The sequence below is a fragment of the Pelodiscus sinensis genome, chromosome 3 (genome assembly GCF_049634645.1).
Source record: "Pelodiscus sinensis isolate JC-2024 chromosome 3, ASM4963464v1, whole genome shotgun sequence".
In the NCBI taxonomy this organism is placed as follows: Eukaryota; Metazoa; Chordata; order Testudines; family Trionychidae; genus Pelodiscus; species Pelodiscus sinensis.
In genome coordinates this window covers 172,110,747-172,135,194 of record NC_134713.1, presented here as the reverse complement: position 1 = coordinate 172,135,194, position 24,448 = coordinate 172,110,747, and the positions used below count along the sequence as shown (strand labels likewise).

Sequence of the window (24,448 nt, the reverse complement as noted above, 5' to 3'; positions counted from 1 at the left end):
GTCTGGGCTGTCCCGCTGCCCCCGTGCTCCGCGGCTTTGCTCTGGACGCCTGTGGTACAGCAGCTGGGGCACTGCCGGTTGGTCCCGTAGCACCACTCTGGGCGCTACTGGACCAACCTGGAAGCACCCCAGCTGCTCTGCCCCAGGCGTCCTGCTTCAGCCACTGCTGGTCAGTTTCAGCAGCGGCTGAATCTGGACGCCAGTTCCGACTTACATACAGATTCAACTTAAGAACAAACCTACAGTCCCTATCTTGTACGTAACCCGAGGACTGCCTGTATTACAGACTCACACAACTATGCCTCTGAAACTTTAGATCTATTCAGAAGGAAGAGTTTCACGAGGCTGCAAGAACCTGCTTTGGGTGCCTGCAGGGTTAGAATAGAGATACAAAAAACAGGACTATGTAGCACTTTAAAGACTAACAAGATGGTTTATTAGATGATGAGCTTTCGTGGACTAGAACCACTTCCTCGGATCAAATAGTGGAAGAAAATTGTCACAACCATATATACCAAAAGATACAATTTTAAAAAATGAACACACATGAAAAGGACAAATCAAATTTCAGAACAGATGGGGGGGGGTGAGGTAAATGTCTGTGAGCCAATGATATTAGAGGTGATAATTGGGGAAGCTATCTTTGTAATGGGTAAGATAATTAGAGTCTTTATTCAAACTTAAGTGTAAAGTGTCAAATTTGAGCATGAATGAAAGTTCCGAGGATTCTCTTTCAAGGGTATTCTTAAAAGGCCTTTGAAGCAGGATGCAGGTAATCAAGTCGTTGAGACAATGTCCTTTCTGGTGAAATCGCAAGAAACTGTTACCAACAACCACAGGATATACCACACTATTACCAACCCTGGTACCTTCCTTTGCAACAAACCCCATTGCCAGCTTTGTCCACATATTCACTCTGCTGATACCATTATTGGACCTAAACATGTGAGTTATAAGATCAAGAACACATATTCCTGCGCATCTAGAAATATAATTTATGTTATCATGTGCCGAAAGTGTCTGTCTGCTATGTACATTGGAGAAATGTCTCAGACACTTCGCCAAAGGATCAATGCCCACAAAACAGATATTAGACAGAATCACTAAGAAAAAACAGTTTCTTGCCATTTCAACCAGAAAGAACATTGTCTCAATGACTTGATTACCTGCATCCTGCTTCAAAGGCCTTTTAAGAATATACTTGAAAGAGAGTCCTCTGAATTGTCATTCATGCTAAAATTCAACACTTTACGCTTAAGTTTGAATAAAGACTCTAATTATCTTACCCATTACAAAGATAGCTTCCCCAATTATCACCTCTAATATCATTAGCTCACAGACATTTACCTCCCCCCTTCCGCCCCCCATTCCCTTTCTGTTCTGAAATTTGATTTGTCCTTTTCATATGTGTTCATTTTTTTAAATTGTATCCTTTGGTATATATGGTTGTGACAATTTTCTTCCAATATTTGATCTGAGGAAGTGGGTCTGGCCCACGAAAGATCACCACCTAATAAACCATCTTGTTAGTCATTAAAGTGCTACATAGTCCTGTTTTTGTTTCAGCTACACCAGACTAACACGGCTACATTTCTATCAGAATAGGGATAGTAAGAGAGAAGAGGGTGAACACTAAGACGTATGGGAGGCATTGCCTCTACCTTGCCTCTTACACCCACCACCCAGGAGCTGAATGTGTGGCTGAATGTACTTAATGTGATTTTTGTGTCCTGCATCCGGTATAGAGAAGGGAGTCGGAATTGCAAAATTCCTCTCCCAGCTCCACAAATGGCTCTTTGTGAAGCCTTAGCCTTGTGATGCCTGTAACCTCTCTGGGCCTATTTACCTGGCTCCAAATACGGCTGTGAACAATTACTTATCTCCAAGTGGTCTTCTGAGAATTAATCATTTCTTGTTAGTACAAAACTGTGAAGGCAGCAAGTGCTAAATATTATTGCTCGTTTTCTTAGTTAATGATTTTTAGGGGGTTCCTCCCTGCTCACTGTGCTCGCCAACGCCCTACTTTCTGGTCACTTTCTCGGCCAGAGAGCCTGATGACGTTATTCTGTCATGCGGCAGGAATAGCTTGTTTATACATAGCGAGAGAGACCTTTCTTTGCAAAAACTTTCTGAAGTGGAGCAGAGTCTCCATGAGTGTCATTGTGGCATTCCAAACCCTGTCTCTCAGTGACTTTTGGAACACTTGTTCTCTTGCTCACAATGTGTTCTTTCTCCTCTAACAGCCTGGCCTGTAAACATAGTGGCTACGTCTACACTGGCCACAATTTCCGGAAAAGCCATGCAAATCAGGTAAGTCAGGATAGGGAAATCCGTGGGGGATTTAAATATCCCCCACGGATTTAAATAAACATGTCCGCCGCTTTTTTTCCGGCTTGGGGAAAAGCCGGAAAAAAAGCGTCTAGACTGGCGCGATCCTCCAGAATAAAGTCCTTTTCCGGAGGATCTCTTATTCCTACTTCAATAAGGATCTCTTTTTCCCCAAGCCGGAAAAAAAGCGGCGGACATGTTTATTTAAATCCGCGGGGGATATTTAAATCCCCCGCGGATTTCCCTAGCCTGACTCACCTGATTTGCATGGCTTTTCCGGAAATTGTGGCCAGTGTAGACATAGCCAGTCTATATACTGAAAGTCAAGCTGGGTTCTTTTCTTCTCACATGTATTTAATGAAGGTTCTGCAAATGAGAATAGGCTCTCAAGGACTCTTGCAATCGCTATGGCTTTTGGTGAGTGCAATTGGTTAGACAATTCTTCTGGAGATGCATAAGAAGGAATAAAATCTCTTAACTGTGTTGTCTCTACAGGGATAACAGGAATAAACACATTTTAGTTATTAAAGTCAATAGATATCACTCTTAATACACAAAGGGAGGAAATACATTGTATCAGAAGGCGCCATTTTTACATAGTCTTACCTAGTTCCACAATTTAAGGTGAATATGGACTAGGCAGTGAATCATTTGCTCTATGGAGACATAAGTTCAATCATCGTTTTAAATAAATACTTAATGAAATTGGTTAGCATTAGAATTAATCCTAATAATGCCTTTTTTCTAGAAAAAATTATTATGTGAAGTATTTTAATTGAAAGCAAAGCTTTATCTGATTTGTTAGGCTAAGTCTACATTGCACTCTCTTGTGCAAGAAGATATGCATACTTAATGAGCCACCATTTTTGCACAAGGGGCTTTTGCACAAGAAGGAGCAATCAATCTACACTGCTTCTTCTTGTGCAAAACCCCCCTCTTGCGCAAGAGCCGTTCTGCCTGAAAATAAGTGACAGAACCGCTATTGCACAAAATCTCCTTGCGCAAAAATGATGGCTCATTAAGTATGCAAATAAGGTGCGGCGATATTGATCTCCGTGCCTCATTTGCATATGTTCTTGCACAAGGGAGCACAATGTAGACATAGCCTTAGAGTAAGATTCGTAACATATAATGTCGTGTTAGAGGGAGTATTAGTCAGCACTGAAACCAATACTTTAAAATTTCAAATTAAACCATAATCAGTGGAATAGAGCAAAACACAAACATCTCCAGAACTCAAGAACATGTGTCTCAGCTAGCTTCACACCATTATACTTTGCTATTTACATATCACCCAACATATGCTGGGTGTTTTACAAACAAACTAGCAAACAAAGTTCTTGGCCTGAGGAGCTTACAGTTAGTGTAATTTAATATTTACATTCTGACATCACCCAGATGCACTCAGCATTAGGACACTGCTGGATGATATTCAAACATTGTGGTAGATGTGCTCCCTATTCTGGAGAATGTACAGTCTAAATTGACAAGGAAATTAGGGAAGGGGGCCACAAATCTACTTTGTTTGCTTTCTCCCTCTCACATTCTCACCATCTCTTTGTGGAGCAGGAAGCAAGACACAGAATTTTAAATAGGATTTGTGGAAGAAGTGAAGTTTAGGGAGTAGTTTGAAGGTAAAGACTGGGAAAATTTGGGGTTTTTTTGTGGGGGGGGGGGGAGATTTGTAGTTGTATGAGAGATTATAGGAAAGTCCTTTGCTCATAGACATAGTAGAGTTTAGTGGAGAATAAACTGTTAGATTTTTGTATTCTGTATTCTGAAGTCTGTGCAGCTCCTGCATGGCTAAATGGGTGCATAATCTGCAGGATATTTTGTCTGAACACTCCTGGCAGTGCTAATGGTAATACAAAGTAATGGGAAGATGCTTACGGAGGAGAGCTATCAATCAGAACTGCTCTTCACTGTGGTGAAAAGTCTTGAGAGACCTGTTAGAAATTATTCAAACAAAAACAGAAATGATGGATAGTCAAAACAGCACATCTTTCACTTAGGCTAAGTTGTGCTGAAAGTTGCACATGATCTTCTCCAATTGTACTAATATCTAATGAGACTCTTAGAAGAGCAAAAAGTAGTTTGGAAAAAAAAACAGCAACACATGACTAGAGCATTAAGGTTGCATCACCTAATGTTGTTATATTTGCCAGTGGAGGAGAAAAGGCGCACACACACCTGGCATACCTGCTGTTGCACTGCAGCCATTTTGTGCCTAATGCACCTGGGTTAAAGTTAGTCTAGAGTAATTAATTCACCCATGTGAAAATCTGACCTCAGTAAATTCTGGTGAAGTCAGTGAAACTTCAGGTGATGTGCTACTCAGCAACAAATCATTTAAATTTCAGCTGCAAGAGGGCTGCTTAATTGCACACTCAGTTTTTGTAGAATTTTTAATAAATCTGAAGAGTTGGATTTTTGCAATTAGTTCAGTTAGCCCATTTCTACTTGCAATTCTGCTTTTTGTCTCCTCCCTTACAGATATGTCCATTGACTCTCTAGCTTTCCACACATCTCTATCCCAGGTCCCTGAATTCTTTACTAAATCCTATCTATTCTAGATAGCCAAATCTGCATACACTTATGTGAATAATTTCTCTCATAAGAGTAAGGTCATCAAGGAAAATGGATCTGTTGACATGAGTAAAGTTTATTCATATCTCAAACTTCTTGTAGGCTTCGACACAAATCAGTAGAGCTGCCAAAAGGCTATTTGGTATTTTGGGGGTGAGCAGTATGTGGAGAGATAAGATGGGGAATGTTTTTTAGTTGTTTCACTATTTACATGGGGTGTTTTGTATGTTTATGACATAAAATACACCTTTAATTTTAAACATCAATAAAAAACCTGGGATTGAAGTGAAAGGCAGTTAGGTCCCCGAATGCAGTTAAAACCTTTTAAAAAACAGCTCTAAATCTCAGCCACTGTAGTTAGAATTTTAATGCAAATCATTAGTACAGAATGTTTGCACCACCAACTAGCCTAGGGTTGGGCAAAAGCTTCTTAGTGGGCTGGATCTAGCCTGCTTAGGGCTTTGATCCAGTCTGCGAGGCTCTGCCCCCTAGCACGATGCCTCGGAGCGGGAGGAAAGAGGAGCGCGAGCCTTTCTGTTTCTATTTAAAAGGCTCATGTCTTCCCCATGCCTTGCCTTGCCTTGCCTTGCAGCCACAGGGAAGGTGCAAGCCCTTTAAATAGAAACAGTTCAAAGGTCTCTGTGTCTCTGGCTCCCTAGCTAGAGGCGCCAGGAGCTGCGAGCCCTTTTAAGTGCTTCTACTTAAAGGGCTCGTGTTTTCCCGGTGCTTGTCAGGCAGTGTTGCCTAGCAGCCTCAGGGAAGACGAGAGCCCTTTAAATAGAAACATCTGGAAGGAATTGCGTGTCTCCAGCAATGCGCCAGAGGCGCGGGGAGCTGCAAGCCCTTTCTGCTGTTTCTATTTAAAGGTCTCTTGAGTGCCCTATGGCTGCTAGGCAACATGGCCTAACAAGCACAGGGAAGGCGCCAGCCCTTTAAATAGAAACCCTTAAATGGGCTCGCAGCCCCCAGCATTGCTAGGGAGCCAGAGAAGCGAGCCCTTCCAACTGCTTCTATTTGAAGGGCTCACCTGCTGGGTGGCCAGAACAGTCTTAGGGCTGTTGCTACACTTCAAAGGTGAAAGCGCTGCATGGAGCCCGGGGTCAGCTAGGGAGTCCCTCTGTCCCCGGGCTCCACACAGCGCTGCTGCTTTGAAACATCGCATACAGCCTGGGGACACCCAGCTGGTCCTGGGCTTCACGCGATGTTTGAAAGTGGTAGCACTGCGTGGATCCTGGGGTTTGGTCCCAGGGTCCAGGCAGTGCTGACACTTTGAAGTACCCTCTCCTCTCTCCCTCGCCTTGCTGCCTCTTTCTGAGAGAGGGAGCTAGAGAGGAGGAAGCAAATAGTCGACTAGCCTGTCGACTATCCAAAAAGCATTTGCTTATCAAATAGTTGACTAGTTGACTAGTCCTTCACATCCCTACTTTAAACAGAAGCAATTGAAAAGAGCTCACAGCTCTGCCCCACTGGCCCATTGCCTGGGAGCTGCCCGGGAGATGCAAGCCCTTTCAACTGCTTCTATTCAAAGGGCTTGTGCCTTCTGAGAAGCTGCCAGACAATAGGTTAGCAATGGGGGCCAGGAGCTGCAAGTTCTGTTATATGAAATCTAAGCCTCCACCCCAGACAACTCTGGGAGAAGGCTAGTCCCTGGCACCTTCCCATCTGCTCCAGGCTCCTTCTGTTGGCCAGAAACCATGGGGCAGGGACCCAGGCCAAGCAAAGCTCCCAGTAGGGTAGCTCTCTACCCTGCCTCTTCTGCGCAAGGCCCTGCCCCTTCCGGATTGGCCCATGACCACTTCCAAAATTTCTGAAGTGGCCTCCCTTCAAAAATTATTGCCCCTGAACTAGACAAATATTTAATGTGGAGTTTCTCTTCCACATTCTAATATATGGGGTAGAATAAGACTATGTTGCTATTAAAGGGGTGGTAACCCTAGCCCTGAAGACTTGATTCTGATGTTTCTTGTACCATTTTTATAGTTCTTTATCTGCACCAACTTCAGTTAAGTTATTTGAAATTTCTGTCCATGTGAGTTAAACATCCGAAATGTAATAACGACAATTTAATCAAATGAGAAGGGGAGGAATAAAAAAAACCTGCAAAAATTCTACATGTCTAACTTGAACTATAAATAAGGTTAAAATAATGCCATGTTCATGTTTTTTTAGTTAGCTAATAATTATCACCATTTGCAAATTGAGTAATTCAGAACAATTAAATCAATTGCAAATTATTTTAGAGAGCATTACATTTCAAATAAGAGGATCACTTTGTTCAATTTCCTTATGCTCTCTGAAGGTACAGTTTATCTTTGCATTCCTGGCTGTTCATCTGTACATTGCTCTGTGTGTTATAAAGCAGGCATTTATATCCTTTTATGGATTTTAAGTGCCTTTATGTTGATGATGATTATAATACATTCTGGTACTTACCCAGCAAAATGCTGAGAGTCCTACAGAAAACAGTGGGAAATGGGAGTGTTCAGTATTTCTGAGGGATGCTCTCAGCACTCTATACAGGACTGAACTCTTTTTTTCAGTTGCATTTGGAGTAAAACTTAACTATTGCAGTTTCACAGTGAGACACATTTGTTTGCTTTACTCCAGGTTAGGCATTTCTATTAGACATCTGATAACTCTCTTATAATGCAATTCAGTTTATTTGCAAATTTGTTACATATTGAAGAGCCCACTGTCAAATATGTGTTCTTGCTATACTCCATGTTTTATAAGGCTCTTTTTCCGACATTCAAGCAGCTGCAAGGGTTTACAATTTTCTATACCAGCTTTTCATGGCCTTTTTTTTCCTTTTTTTTTTCCTTGAGATCCCAAGCCAATTTCATTCTAACCTTAGAGGCTGCTGGCAGCAGTAACAGAAGAGAAAGTAAACAAAGTTGTAGTCATTCAGCATCTGGCTTTGCTTTTTCTTCCTAGCTACCATTTGGATTTTACAAGCCAGTAAACTAGCACCATTTGATCACTTTATTTTCCAGAATAATATTTTTTACATTCTCTGCTGTAGTAAGTGATCAAAAGAAACAAGATGTCCTATTGTAACACCAATACTCCATTTGATATGTCTTAGCAAACCACCATGAGCCTATGTCTACACTAGGCCAGTCAGGTCGACTTATAGTACACCATCCAGATATGAAAAATGCGTAGCTGGATTCAGCTTACCTTAAGCCAAACTGCTGCAGCATCTACACTGCAGGAGTCTGACAGAAGCACATACTCCCGTCAGTTTCCCTTACTCCTCACAGAATGAGTACATGATGTCAGCGGGGACTGCCCTCAGCAATCAGTTTGGGGGGGCTACACTAGACCCGCTAAATCAAATGCTGACGATCGACCTCCGGAGAGTCGATCTTCTCCATAGTGTAGACATGCCCTTAAACTGACAAATAGTTTCTGATTCTTCAAGATCATCAGGGTGGAAAAAGGAAAGTTAAAGGAAACTATTGTTGTTCCCATTCTTTATGATTTTAAAGATCTCCATGGAACAACTCTACTCCTGATGATAAGAAATCTGGTAGCAGAAAAAGATGGTAGTGATGACGAACTCAAGGTGAAACTCACTTCTACACTGACGAGTAGCATGAGGATTGAGTATCAGTTAGAGATTTACAAGTGGGACTTCAGATGTGCCATGTGCATAGAGATGATCTAGATGCCCTCCAAGTATAGATCTAGTGACTTTGGATAATTGGTCCATATTTGTTACTAGAATGCATACCTATCTAAGGCACATAGTAGTCTTACTACAATCTAGCTGCTCTACAGCCAAAATGCTTCTGAAATAAATGTAGTCAAACTTTACTAATTCTGGGTCACTGAGAATGAAAATGATGCTTAAAATTGTTGATTGGCTCTAGTTTTCAAGATATGCTATTGGGTCAGTATATACGACCCTTGATTAGCGAATGGCGGAGGATAAGTTACAAAGGGAAGGGATCTCAATTTAAACCAGAAATGACTAAAATACATCTTTGACTGGATCTATGAATAAATCTATGACTGGCTTTGGACAGTACTTGCTTTTTAGGCAAAACAATGAGTGATGCAAACTGAAGCTGGTATTGCGTCATACATGATATGAATTGCATCATGTTATTCCTAGAAGTCATGGATAATGCAATCATAAAAAAGCTTACATCACTCTGCTGAACAAATTGCCCTTTATCAGCTCTAGAAATCATATAGTGTCGTGCTCTCTTATTTGTCAGTGTTTGATTTTGCAAAGGGACGCATTTTTGTTTAGCCAAAGTGAGCAGAGATGCCTCATACTTGTGTGAACAGTGCAGATAACTTCTGCTATGTTTGTGGTGAAATGACTTTTGCATCACAAAGTGCAGTATAACCACTATGGTTAAGAAAGCCTATCACCTTTATTTTGGCTGCAAAATTGGAGATCAGGACAAGAGGTGGGCCCCACACATATGCTGCAACACTTGAGCAACAAATCTTCGCCAGTGGTTGAACAGGAAAAGGAAATCTATGCCTTTTGCAGTGCCAATGATTTGGAGAGAGCCAACAGATCATACCAGCAATTGTTACTTCTGCATGGTGCCTCCAATTGGGAAAGGTGTGTCAAAGAAGAAAAAGTGGACTGTGCATTATCCAAACATTCCATCAGCTATACGCCCAGTACCCCACGGAGAAGGACTGCTGGTTCCTGATGCACCAGAATCATTGTCACTTGAGTCAGACGAGGAAGAGGATGAAACTTCTGGTCCTGAACCATCAATGTCACAGGACCCACATTTTCTCCCATCCTCCTCCTCTGAACCACACCTTATAACACAAGGTGAACTGAATGACCTTGTCAGGGATTTGGAACTACCCAAGAGTAAGGGAGATCTGTTGGGCTCCAGACTACAGCAGTGGAATCTCCTGGCAGGTGATGTTAGGGTTTCCATGTTCCATGACCGTCAAAAGGTTCTTGACCCATTCTTCTTCATGGAAGGTGATCTTGTAGCCTGCAACTACATCGATGGTGTGATGGCAGCCCTCAACATCGTTCACGATCCAGATGAGTGGAGTCTGTTCATTGATTCATCAAAGACGAGTCTTAAAGATGTTTTGCTGCATAGCGGCAATGTTTTGCCATCAATTCCAGTTGGTCATGCAATCCATATAAAGGAAACCTATGACAACATAAAACAACTTTTGAGGGTCATAAACTATGACGAGCATCATTGGCAGCTTTGTGGCGATTTGAAGTTTGTTGCTCTCTTGCTTGGTCTGCAGACTGGATACACAAAGTATTGCTGTTTTCTCTAAGAATGGGATAGTCCTGCAAGAGATTCCCACTACATCAAGATAGATTGGCCACTCCGATAGTCATTGGAGCCTGGGAGGAAAAGTGTTCAGCATCCACCACTTGTTGAATCAAGGAAGATTTTGTTACCACCCTTACACATCAAGCTGGGTCTGATGAAGAACTTTGTCAAGGCCATGGACAAAACACAAGCAGCTTTCAAGTACCTCCGTGGAAAATTTCCAAGGTTAAGTGAAGCTAAGACAAAGGAAAGTGTCTTTGTTGGTCCTCAGATTCGTGAACTTCTTCGAGATGATGCATTTGACCATGCACTGCATGGCAAGGAAAAGACGGCATGGAAAGCCTTCCATTTAGTGGCAATACATTTTCTCGGAAACAACAAGGCAGACAACTACAGGTTGTTGCTGGAAAACCTCCTCAAGGCATACAAAAGCCTTGGTTGCAACATGTCACTAAAAATACATTTTTTGTACTCTCATCTAGATTTTTTCCACCGAACTGCGGAGCAGTGAGCGACGAGCACAGCGAGCAATTTCACCAGGACATTGCAACAATGGAGAAACGCTATCAGGGCAAATGGAGCCCATCAATGCTTGCAGACTATTGCTGGACAGTGACAAGAGATGCTCCATTTAATGAATACAAGAGACAATCCACGAAGCGCTGAGTAGACACTAAATAGGACTAAACCCGTGGTCCCCAACACGGTGCATTGCATGCGCCCGCCAGGTGCTCGGGGCTGGCCTGGCCCCGGGCACATAGCGTGGCGCTTGCGGGGAGCGTCGGCCCCGGGTGCACGGCGCTTGTGGGGGAGGGGAAAGCGCCGGCCCCGGCCCCGGGCGTGCGGCGCTTGCAGGGGGGGGGAGTGGCGGCCCCGGGCGCGTGGCTATGGGGGGGCCCCCGGCCCTGGGCATGCAGCTATGGGGGGGGGGGGCGCCCTGGGCATGCGGCTATGGGGGGGGGGGCCCCCGGGCGTGCAAGTGTTCCCACCCCCGGCGCCCGGCGGGCGAACGGCCACGCCCCCTGGCGCCCGACAACCTCAAAATGTTGGGGACCACTGGACTAAACTATGTACATAATAGTATTTTTCCTTTTGTTTCATAATAAATTTAATTTTATAACCCTTTTCCTGATTTTTAAAGTGTTACATAAACAGGACAGGTGAAATATTATCATGTAAAGCAACCATAAACACATGAAAAGACCTAGGTTTACAATTCCTGATTAAAACTCTACTATCTACACAATATACATAGATGTAAAATGTAAAATCTTAAATATCTTTGAAACAGTAGCCAGTTGTTTTAATTGTCATATTTGAATTCAGCACATCAAAATACATAATAAATAGCACATTTTATCTCTGAAGCAGACGACTTCTAAAAAATTGTAGACCAGTGTACCTTTGTTCCACTGAGTTAACTTTTCTGCATTTTCATTATATGTTTGTCACGTAAAATAAAAATAGATATGTTTTGCACATATAGACCTAGCTTTTTAAGATAGTAGGTGCTGCTACACTCAGCATCTTAACATGTAACTGATTTAAAAGCCTAAATGTTATTTTCAAAAGGGATTGACTGATGGAATTTAGACTCCTAACTGCCTAAATCTATTTTTAAATGATTCCTAAATCAGTTATGTTATATCAGAGTGCTGCAACACCTGCATTTTTTAAAAAAATCTGGGACATAATGCTTTTCAAACAAGAATCTTAAAGCACTCTACAAGTTACCATAAATTAGCATATATAATCTGCGCACGAGTATTACCTGCACCCATGTATTTCCCGTGGTTTTTCCTGATTGAGTAAAAAACGTCTTACATTCCCTGTGCACGTGTATAGCCTGCGGGAGGTGAACTGCGGGTACTGTTAATGAAAGATAACGAAGGTAATTAACTCAGGCGTCAGGGTCTGAGCCTGTTGCACAGAAGCATTTGAGCTCTCAGATACAAAACTGCCAAAGTGCAGAGTAGATGGCCGTAGCCCAACAGGGCAGACAGTCTGGCTCCCCTGGGGTAGCTGTCTGCCCCAGGCTGCATGGGAAGGGAAGGTGACTGGGCTTACCCCTCGCACCGTCTCCAACCCTTCCCAGCTGCCTTCTGCCCATGCTGTGCACTCCCCCAGGGTGAGCTGTCTGCCCCGGGCAGCCAGAGCCAGGAGCTGAGCAAAGGAGCTGTGTCCTTAAACAGAGCATCCCTCCTCTCACAGAGAGCCAGCCACGTTCACAGATGCAACAGAGGAAAGTAAGGTTGCTGGATATTCCCACAGCAGGGGAATCTCCTCTCCCTCCCCACAGCTGATTACCTCTTCCCTGAATTCTCATCCCCCTCTGCTCTGCCGGCTTGGTCCCTCCCTGTGACAGCTGCTCAGGCTACGACAGCGATTCTGATTCAGCACCTCAACCGTCACCGAAGTAAAAAAATACACCCTGTATTACACATGGACGAGTATAGCCTGCGGGGAGCGGGGGGAGAGGGGAGGAAGGGTTTGTAAAACTTTGCATAACCCGCAGGTTATCTACGCTAAAACATGGTAATTCTCTGGTAGACTTACCCATCATTGCCCAGGTCCTTCATGGCAAGGGGCTGGCAGTGTCGGCGGTGCAGGAGTCAAGGCAGGGCTTTGGGGATGCGTGGCAGGGGAACTGTAAAAAGGGATGCGTGTGAAAGTGAGAGTTGGGGAGTAAGGAAGGGCTCAGGGTTGGGGTCCCATCCAGCATGGACTTTTTCTCTCCCCTCAATTTCCCTGGTCACCAGGGGCCTTTTTTCTCCTCCCAGTCCCTCCATTTGCCAGGGTCTTTTTTCTCCACCCCACATGGTCCCATGTTATCATGTTTAGTTCAAGTTTTACATCATTTTTATAACATAGAGACCCCCTCCCCCAAGTGTAGCTATGTGCATCTGATTGTTGGTGCTTGTGGCAATAACTTTTTCACTATCCTTACCTTAATCTTTATATTTTCAATCTAGAATGGCAAAACAAAACATTTTACATTTTTTCTTCATTCTCTGGTCCCAGGATCGAATATGGTTGCATTTTTGTGGTCTGATCAGCTTTGGCAGGAAGGAGTTAGGGAGAGCTCTGCTCAACTGATAGCAAATTTCTATAGCATTTCTTTATGCACTTTTCTCCAAAAATGGGAGGCTGCATTTATAGACTTGAAATACATCTTTGCTATCTGAACTGTTTCACTAGTAGTTGTAGCCAAAATAGTATACAAATGTCAGCAATCTCAGGCTTGTCTGGGTTTTTTCTTCCATCTACAGTAAATTAAACTGTTTCCATCCCTTGCAGCCCTTGCCAAGTATTGACCATTTAAGACAACTAATTCTTAAGTACTAGCATATTTACCTAGTGTTCCTTGCGTCCTTAATGCAGTGAAGTTGGTTTTTATTTTTGGAATATAAAAGGAAAATATACACATTTAGATCATGTGGGCAGGAGTCATATAGCAATGAACATGCTTATTTGTGAATCTTCTGTACTGGATTCCTGGCTTCTGATTCGAGCTCTGCCATTGACTTACTGTTTTACTTATCTCATACAGACAGATTATCAGAAGAGTTCATTAAGGGCTTGAGTACTCATAAAAGTCAATAATGAAGTCCCAGTGTAGATGTGTTTGTATTGATAAAAGCATGCATTTGCCAGATTTAGCTTATTTTTGTAAATATAACTTTCAAACTGGTATCACTGTGTGTGTATCTTGTACTGTCCCTGTATCACAGCACTCCTTACAGAAATACTTAAGCTGGTACTAAAGAGAGAGTAGGAGCAAAGCCTCGATAAACACCCTTAAATCTTTAATAGTACCACTGGACATTTTAGGCAAGTTAATGATTTCAACCAACAGTTAGAAGCCTGTTTTCCTTGTATTTATAACTTCACATGGCACATAAGTATTTATTGTGTACTGTCTACCCATAAGAAGTTGTTTCAGGCCCAGCACTGGAGAGGTTAAGGAATTTAAACACTGCCTGCTGTTTTGATGAAGAGAGCAGCGTTAAGGACTGACTAGTTAAACTGTTCTTTACTGCACATTTTGTCAGGAAAATCTAATTTTGTGTACTTGCAGAAATGATGCTGAGTGGATAATGAGATGCAATGTGCTACTGTTAAGGGCTCTGCTCCATTTGTCATCTATAACTGTTGCACTTGGGGGGGAGGGTAATTCTGTCATCCCAATAATTTATCATAGAAATGAGTTGAAATAATGCAGGCCTGATACAAAGGACTGAAAATAATGATGGTTAAAACTAAACAGGGGTACAGCAAATTCATTGAGAATTGAAAATAAAGTGCCAAGACTGCAGATTGATAAATATGCTCTTTACATATTTTTAAATTTTCGACTTGTGGAATTTTTTATTTAAATTGAATTGTTATGACAAAGTTGAAAGCAGTCTATAAGGACAATTACAGGTAATTCAAAGTGGAAAATAACATGAATCATTGCTTCATAGTAGTAAAGTATAGTTGCCTCCAGTTCTGAAATGCTGGGATGGTAAACAGTTTAATGTTTCCTTCTTCTCCTTTCTGTATGGTCTTATGTTTGACATTTTGCTTCTCACATCTTTTATTCAAGTACCACCTGCTGCGTTTCAAAAATGATACCTGGCTAACATGAGCCTATTAGCTGTCACTTGCAAATTAGCATGATGTTGGGGCCAATATTTCACAGTCCTCTCTTATGGGTGATTCGTGGAATGCTTAACCATCTGAATTTTTTATAGAGCAACATTTAATAGTGCTCTAGCAGCATCTGTATGCATAATATTGTTATACTGACAGTATTATTATCTCCTGCTATTTCCTATATGTCAACCAGGACATTTGGTAAAAGTACATTTTTATTATTGCTGCACTGATTTAGTAAAAAGTAGATAATTTAATGGCACATAATCTGAGGTCATTTAAAGGTTTTTTTTAATGGGTTCACACAGGTTCCAAATAAAACTTGAAAACAAATAATATGGTTGAAGTATTCCTTTTTAAAAATCCATGGAACTATTGATTCACGATGCAGAAATTAGGAGAAAAAATACCAATGTGTTTATTACATATTTGTTTACAGGTCCATTCTTTAAGCATTCATTGTGTCTTTGATCTAGTTTGATGTTGTAACAGAAGAGGGTCTGCTCTGATTTGCACTTGGATGAGTGGATTCAAAACCTCAGGTGCTGTAGGAATATCAGTACCATTGATTGTTCTGTAGGTGATCTTTTCTCCTCTAAGTCAGGAGTATCCCAGAATGGTGCTGGGAGCATTCCACTGTTGGCTGAGATGTGATGTAAAACTGAAGTTCACTTGTGCCCATTACAGACTTTACTAGACTTTCAGCAAGAATGAGAATGTCAGATCTGGCATTCTAAATAAATTAAAGATGAGGCAATGACATTCCCGCTCTCTTTGTTGTGAAGATAACCTTCCAAATATGAACCCAGAGTAAGTTAGTTGAGTGTGTATTCCAAAGGCTGTTCAGATCTGCTGTTGCTCACAGCTTTTACCAAGATGTTGTCATACAACTACAGCATTGCTAAATGTCATTGTAAATCAGAATCCTGTGAAGCTGCAAACATCAGAAATAGGTACACTTGCAGGAGAAGACCTATCTTTTCCATTGGTGTAGTTTGGGAGAGAGGGGGGAACAAGGGGTGCATTATACCATCAAATTTCAAGCTTCAGGTGAGCACTGAATCCATCCTTCTCCATGCATGGCCCCATTAGCCTGAATGGAGCTGACCTCCCAAATATAGAAGTCAAACTATGTGTATGCACCTTCCCGCTGTTCTCCATTCTGTCGGGGGCCAGCAAGCTAAAGCAAAGCATATAGAGTAGTGGAGAAAAAAAATTCACATAAGACAACAATGTCTGAAGATATGGACTAGGGACTCCCCTCTCCTCTCACAGTAGGTAGGAGGCTCTGGAGGAGAGATGAAGTGCTGGCCATTCCCCCCTCTATCTTCTCATCATCCAAAAAGCTCTGGGTGATACAGAACATAGTTAATATTGCCAACTTCAAGGGCTTTCAAAAATTATGACCCAGGTGTCAAAAAAAGAATGGTTGGCTAGAAACTCTAGTGCTATGTCTAGACTGGCATGATTTTCTGGAAATGCTTTTAACGGAAAAGTTTTACGTTAAAAGCATTTTCGGAACAGAGCGTCTAGATTGGCACGGATGCTTTTCCACAAAAGCACTTTTTGCAGAAAAGCGTCCGTGGCCATTCTAGATGCGCTTGTCCGCAAAAAAGACCCGATCACCATTTTCGCGATCAGGGGTTTTTGCGGAAAACAAATCTCAGCTGTCTACACTGGCCCTTTTGCGCAAAAGTTTTGCGCAAAAGGGACTTTTGCCCGAACAGGAGCAGCATAGTATTTCCGCAAAAAGCACTGATTTCTTACAGTAGGAAGTCAGTGCTTTTGCGGAAATTCAAGCGGCCAGTGTAGACAGCTGGCAAGTTTTTCCGGAAAAGCGGCTGAGTTTCCGGAAAAACTGGCCAGTCTAGACATAGCCAAAAGGTTATAAAATAGTATTTTTCAGTTATTTTTATTTGTCTTTTGGTGCTGGAACCATACATAGCTACAGTGATCCAGGAGCTGGAAATTTATAAAAAACCATCAAATGTCTCAAAACATGCAATAAAATCTTTGAGTCAGCAAGAGTGATTGTTGGAGACACACCTCCTGTCAGATAAAACAGGAGAGGGGAAAATAATTTTCCCTACCCAGAAGCTATGTGCACTTTGATAAAGGGATAGAGTAGCAGAGATCCTCCTCTATTACACCAGGCCCATGAAAAAAGGGGAAGAGAGAACAAGAACTAGTGTGCAGGTGATGCTGTAAATATAAACAGATACCTCCTAGCCAGCATTTGATACAGTAATGGGATCCATGAGAAGAGTCCAGAGAGATTTCCCTGTAGAAAATCCATCCTCCCACTTCCTAGCAGCTAGAGGTGGCAGAATTATAGGCCTCATTTACATCTCCCTACCTCATTTTACATATCTCTCTGGGGATCGAAGGTTTTGACTAAAGTTTTTGAGTCCTGTTTAATCTTCTGTATAGCACTGACAGCAATGCCACACATCATGTGGTGCATTCTGTTCCAGAGATTGCTGCCCTTCCATAGAGGTGAAGTGATAAACACCTGGGGGTTCTCTTCAGGAGGAAAAGTGATATGTGTGTGTGAAAGTGATCAGCTATTATGTTAATTGTCTTCTGAACTTAGGTCTCTCTTAGTTTAAATAACAGCTAACCAAGTCATTTTAATTGCATTTCATAGGACAGACTTCAAAATCTACTGCTCAAATCTTTTAATTCTCACTCTAGATAAAAGGTGTCCCATGAGAAGAGACAATACCTGACAGACTATGAATATTAGAACTTAAATTCAGAAAGTTGACTTGGTGCTTTGTAAATGTAGAAAATGGATCTAATCTAAAAGATCTTTTCCCGGAAGCTTTATATTTTTCATCTCTTTTCCAAGAAGCAATCTTATTGCACCTATACAGTAACTGGAATACTGATGAAACATTAACTTAAAATATACATAGTGTATATTAGTGTATTACTCTTGGAGTCAGCATGTATCTTATCATCTACAACATTTATCTCCCCTTGTCAAAAGCAGCCAGTGGTTATTCTGTGTGTAGTTCCATAGTATTTTCAATACATTACTGATGATTTTTATTATTTTTAGTGTGCGTTTTTGAAATTTAGGGTATTGCCCTCCAATTAAATTCTAATATCCAAATGGCTGTATTAATGTTTAATTAATCAAAACTTAGATCCAAATAAACACCTTATATATTTCTAATGTTGCATTCACTACAGTGTAGTACCTCAGGGAACTGAATCTACAAGAACAGTCTGATAGGCATGGATTTTTCTACTCCAGTTATTTACCTGTGGGAGTCACAATATTATTGCTTTTCTTGGAAGTGGTTAAAGGTTGTAAGCATTATGAGCTTGGGTTATCTGTTCTAAAAGTACTTTTGTGCCAAATTTGAACACACTTATTTTTGACTGATTCCAGAATTATTGCTACAGAGAGTAGTAAAACATTGCTGGTACCACAGGAAATATCATTATTTTGGGGATGTATTTTTTTGCTTCTGTAGTTTTTATTGAATCTGAAGTTGGCAAACTGGTAGTGCTGGAGCAGAGGCCAAAAAGAAACAAAATCATAACTGTCAGCGGTTACTTTGATTTGCATTTTATGAGAACTGCTCCAGTTCTGTGGATCATCTGAATTCTCAGTGTTTTGTCAGAAGCCTACTAAAGATGTTAGCAATGTGTAGAGTACATAGTCCATAAAACATGTCTGAAAACATTCCCTTGCTGTTCTTAGGTTGCTTTACTCTTTTCCATCTCTCTGACTAGTTAGTTTGTCCTCATCACCATAGCTTCTAAGAGTCTCCTAGTCTACCATATTTGTCCTCAGTGCCTGAGGCCAAGCTTCTATAGAAGACAAGAGAGCTGAGACATGAGACATTTTTTAAGTCCTGTATCTTTAAAACATCATGTGATTTGTCCTGAAACTCCCCAGAAAACTCTACTCTGAAATGAGATGTAATGTGCAAAGTTTCAGGACTGGATTGATTTGGTTCTACTGAGGTTACATAATTGTGTTTGTGTGCATAAAAACATGTTGCAAATTTGATTTATAACATGGCAGCTACCTTTATCCTTAACTATTGAGGCCTGATGAATTTGCTCAGCATCGGATTACTAATTATTACCATTACTAATCCTCTAAATCTGTGGTTTTCAAACTGGAATATGTGAACTGTCATCAGGAGAGATATGCAAAGAAAATCCTGTACTGGCAGACAATGCACATATTTAGTAAGACTTGGCAATCTCAGATGAGGTATGCAGAAGACTATATCATTTAGAAAGGGTTACACAACCTTCAATGTTTGAAAACCACATCTCCTGGACATTCAGTGCTTTCCCTGCTGGAGCACCTCATCCTTGTGGCCAGAACTGGGGAATTCGTGCCAGTCTTGTGACCCTTTCTGCATGGGCTCACTCTGTCTCTGTCTCTGTCTCCCTCTAGGGACCTGCCCCTCCCTTTCCCTGGCTCAACCCTCTGCCATGTTGCTGCAGTTTTCTCCTTCCATGTATTCGTGTACCAAATTCCTTCTGTACTGGCAATCCCAGGCAGCCTTCCCATTCACTCCCCTTCAATAGCGCCAATTTCCCAGTAGCTGGTAGTGGAACTAAGATCTGCCCTTGTCTCCAGGTTCCAGCCAGGCACGCTGCAAACATCAGTTAAGGTCTGCTCTGTTCCGTAGCTTTCTGCCATTTCCTGGACTGCTTCATACATTTCTTCTATAAGTCTCCTTCTGCACCTTCCTCCTGGTATTTCCTTCCAGACAAGTCAAATTCCTTCTCTCTCCAGACTCAAAGAGAGAGACTGCAGACCTTAGCTCTGTAGCCCCTCCCCCACTCTCAGCTATTTGGCTTTATGCAAGCCCTGCTTGTTCCTGTCCAGGTGAGCTTCACCCTTTAATTAGTTTGCTCCTTGGCTCCTCCTCCATATACAGCCTATGTGTTTAATTGGCCCACTTAATCACCTCCAGGGAATGGGTCACACTTCCCCCCATTTTCCCCTCCTTGTGTCATACACCGTCTTAAGGTATATGCGGTTATAGCTTGGAGTTACTCACAAAGTTGCCCACACTCCCTCACTCCCAGGCTACGTCTAGACTAGCAAGATTTAGCGCAAATACTCTAAACGCAAGAGTTTTTGTGCTAGAGTATTTGAGTAAGAGAGAGTCTATACTGGCATGTGCCTTTGCGCAAAAGATTTGTTTTTGCGCAAAAGCATCCATGCCAGTTTAGATGCTCTCTTGCGCAAGAAAGCCCGATGGCTAAAATGGCTAAAAAACAGTTTCTTGCCACTTCAACCAGAAAGGACATTGTCTCAACGACTTAATTACCTACATCCTGCTTCAAAAGCCTTTTAAGACTGCACTTGAAAGAGAATCCTCTGAACTGTCATTCATGCTAAAATTCAACACTTTATGCCGGGGTCTTAACAAAGACTCTTGTTATCTTACCCATTACAAAGATAGCTTCCCCAATTATCACCTCTTATATCATTAGCTCACAGACATTTACTCCCCCCCCCCCCCGCACTCCGCTTCTGTTCTGAAATTTGATTTGTCCTTTCCATATGTGTTCATTTTTTTAATTGTATCCTTTGGTATATATGGTTGTGACTATTTTCTTCCACTATTTGATCTGAGGAAGTGGATCTGGCCCATGAAAGCTCATCATCTAATAAACCATCTTGTTAGTCTTTAAAGTGCTACATAGTCCTGTATTCTGTTTCAGCTACACCAGACTAACACAGCTACATTTCTATCACTATTCTAGGAGTACAACACTTACTGGTATCCAGTTTCTGCTCCCTATGTTGTTTTCAGTCTGTATCTTCAAAGATTTTCAGGACTTCCCTGTCTCTTGAATGGTTGCACACTACATAATTGACCGGACCAATGTGGTTATAAAAATACATGATAGGAAAAGGAGCTGATCTCATTTCACAAAGGGTGAAATTCCCTCCAATGAGATGGCCAGCATAACGCCTGTGTGTCACTTAAATCCCACGTTAGACCAAATGTATAGGTCTCAAATAGTGCAAGTCCCACGTATTTACTGATTCACTGCTGTTTAACCATAACATTATAATATTTATAGTGGGTAAAGATATCTGCCCAGAAACATGAGTATGGGCATTGCAAATGCTTTCTTATTTCATACCCATGCAAAAGATAACCATTCAACAATAATACTGATTTTTCTCACATGCTTAATCATTGAAAGAAAGCCCTAAAGTGCTCATACCATAGTATCTGAAAAGAAATTTCTCACCCTACCTCCATCTTCATATCTGTTTTATACCATTGCTGACTCATAGTAAGGAAGGGAACTTTAAAATTGTTTTCAACAGTACTTGTAGAGAGAATTGATTAAAAAAATAATCGCTGAGCAGGAGGGTAAGCCCTGTATTTTTACTGCTGTGGTTATTATCCCACCAAGGCTTCTAAAGGTTAAGGAGCAGAAATGGTATTTCAGTACACAGTAATTTCATTAGTCTTCTTTCCCTTTCCTCTGCCTTGTGATTTGAAAAAATGATGCATTTCTTTATAATACATTCCAGGGTAGCTGTTTAGTTATTTAGGGCTTGTCTACACTTAAATCACTACAGTGGCACAGCTGTACAGCTTCGGTGCAGACACTCCTTAAGCAGCTGAGAGGGGTTCTCCTGTTGGCATTGGTAGTTTTTCAACCCCTGAATGATGCAGTTAAACTGACCTAATTATCTAGTTGGACCAGTACCCAGATTATAAACACCTTGGGGCAGGAACTGTGATTTTGTTTTATGTACAATGCCTTGCACAATGAGGCCCTGGTTCTTGATTAGATTTCCTAAGTGCTACAGTGGTATAAATAATAGCATAAAAGAAAAAAACTATTTAATAGCTAGCACAACATGTGTCTAGCAAAATCCTCAAAAGTCAATTTAAGATACAGGTGTAACAATAAAGGAATACTAGGAGGCAAAACCATACCCTTGCTAGACATGAATAGGAAATGTTTTTCTTATCCTGTGAATATCTTTGATTTCATCATTTTTTTCTTATCTTTAATGGAGATAAAAAGTCCTCCTTTCTAAAATATTTGCAAACCAAGAAACTGCTTTTTAAAATTTTAGATTAAAACATTTCATTTTTATATTTGAAAAATTCTGATTTTTTTCTTTCTAACCTTTCAGTCTAATTAGCTTGAAATTCTTAATAAAAGTTCATTTAAAACTGGAAAAAATTAGTATTTTATTTCAAAGATGTCAAAACAAATGTTCTGACAATTCTGAAACATTTTCTTGACTTTTTTGAGTTGAGAAATTAATTAAATACCCCACCATTGTTTTGTGAATGGTTTCAGGTTTGGTGAATCAGCTTTTTTTTTTTTGGGTGCGGGGGAGAGGAGAGGGGAGGACAATTAGCAAATTCCCAGACAGCTACCCCTATTTCCCCCCAACACTTCCAGAGCGTTACATTGTGATTGTCACATAACGTTCCCTAATAATAATACAGCTTCACATGACAAAGGCTATGAAATAGTTTCTTTTGCTATCAAGTTTTGAATACCGTTCAGTACCCCATCGTTGTAACCTATATCCGTTTCTAATCAACAGTAATAAACCATATGCCTGATCATTAAGTTTGTGTTTAATGTTCCATATTGATGAAAGTTTTGTATTTAGCTAGTGTGCTGTTTATACTATCAACATTCATATGGATATAAACTGGGCAAACACATCTTTTTCATTTATAGCTATGTATAAATTATATATAGCCAAGAGTTCTGTCTTTTGAGTTTATAAAAAGATTGTTTGGTGTGTTACTAAATGGAAATTGTGCTGCGACCAATATAAATGACATCACAGTAACCAGACTTAGTTTGGGAAAGGCACTGCACATACTATATGCCCCATGCTTACACCTGTTCTATTCACTTAAAGGTGATTTGGCTGTTTTTGTTTATAAATATATAAAGAGAATAGAGAAAGCAAGTAGATGAAATGTGGTTTATGAGTGCAGTAATTATGAATCACCATAAAAATGGAATGTGCTTTATTAACCTCAAAGCCTTTGATTTCTTGAAAAAACTCTTTGAAAATAAACCTATATACCATATAGTCATATGCAGTAAAAAGTTCTGAAGTTCATTTCCTAGTGAAAGTGGTGATTGCCATAATTCTGTAGCAATCTTATATTTCTGTTGACTATGAATAGCAGGATAAGTGGATGAATAAGACATGTGAAATACACAAATTACTGCTTTAATGGTAGGAAACCGTGCAGATCATATTCATTTTTTCCAGCCATTTTAGCTCTGGCACTTGAATTTGTGGTGGAACTACAGTTGTTTTTGGATTTGGCAGTCTCCTGCACATGACTGGGAGATCACTACTACTCTGAAACTGTCACAAGTGAAAAAAAATAAATTTGGGGACAAGACCAAAGCCTGAGGGACACCAGAAGGGAGTGGAAAGCAGAGGGGGAGGAGAATAAGCCTCTAAGAAAACATGAAAAGGGTGGTCAGCAAGACAGAAAAAGAATAAGAAGAATACAATCATGGCTAGAGTAGCTGGAGAAGGAGAGACTGAGCAATGAAATAGCAGGCCAAAAGGAATACATTTTGGAGAAGGGGCCCTTCAACTTAAAATTGCTTTGAAAAGAAGAGTGTAGAGCTGAGAGAATACAAATGTAACACGGAGAAAGTCTTAGGGAATTATGGGGCATTCTCTGAAGGCATCAATAACACATCTGGAGGAACTGAGATAGTCTACATGTGTTGGGAGACTGGAGCAGAAACTTGGAAAATTGAAGTCATCTCAGTTGAGATTAGAAGACTGATAGGAGAGAAAGAATGAACCAGGCAAATGGATGGGAGCTGTCAGCCGCTAGGGAAGGAGTGATACCAGATAGGCTTGGAGTTCAAATTAGGGGCAGGTGAGGGACAGAGGAGTTATCTGACATCACTGCTGCAGCCTGTGAGTTTGGGAGAGTAAATGCAAAGAGAGGGCAGAAATCAAAGTTGCACTGAAAGGATGGAGCCTCTTTTTCAGGAAGATCAAGCTGGTGAAGGAGTTAGGGATATGGGCTGTGAAATGAGATTCTTGTAGTAAATCTAATTTAAAAAATCAAAAAACTTCTGAGAGAATCATTTTCAGAGGCAATGAAACCATTCACAGAATGGTTACTGACCCTACGTGAAATGTTTCTTTTTAACCTCAGTTTAATAAGTCATTATTCACAAATGAAGTATATCTTCTGACTTTTTGTAGGAAAAAAAACTTCTTTAGTCGCTATTTTTAATGAACACACTGAAATACTCCATTAAGCTATAAATGCCCCCATTAGAGATGTCTTCTTAATTATTTGAATATATTATGATATTGAAACATTTATCTGTCCTAAAGAAAATATAGGGCGGTGTATGAATAAATCAATAATGTATGCCTGGTGAAATCAACACCTTTTTGTGTTTTACAGCATTTATAAAAACACTATAAGTTGAAAATCATTCTAACCCAGAAAATGAGGCTAAGAAATTTTAAATATTTCTGGATTTTCCTGAAAGTTCTTCTGAGAGTGGTCACTATGAGAATAAATGCAGTATATTAGGTTTAATGCTGTGAAATGTGAAGTTTCCTCAACTGTCACTGA

At 40.8% G+C, this 24,448-nt stretch overlaps 1 protein-coding gene across 18 annotated transcripts in view; it reads left to right on the top strand.

The window, feature by feature from the left end:
- The window catches only part of NRXN1 (neurexin 1), a 1,137,502-nt gene that overhangs the window by 943,659 nt on the left and 169,395 nt on the right, over positions 1–24,448 (top strand). The window lies entirely within an intron of this gene.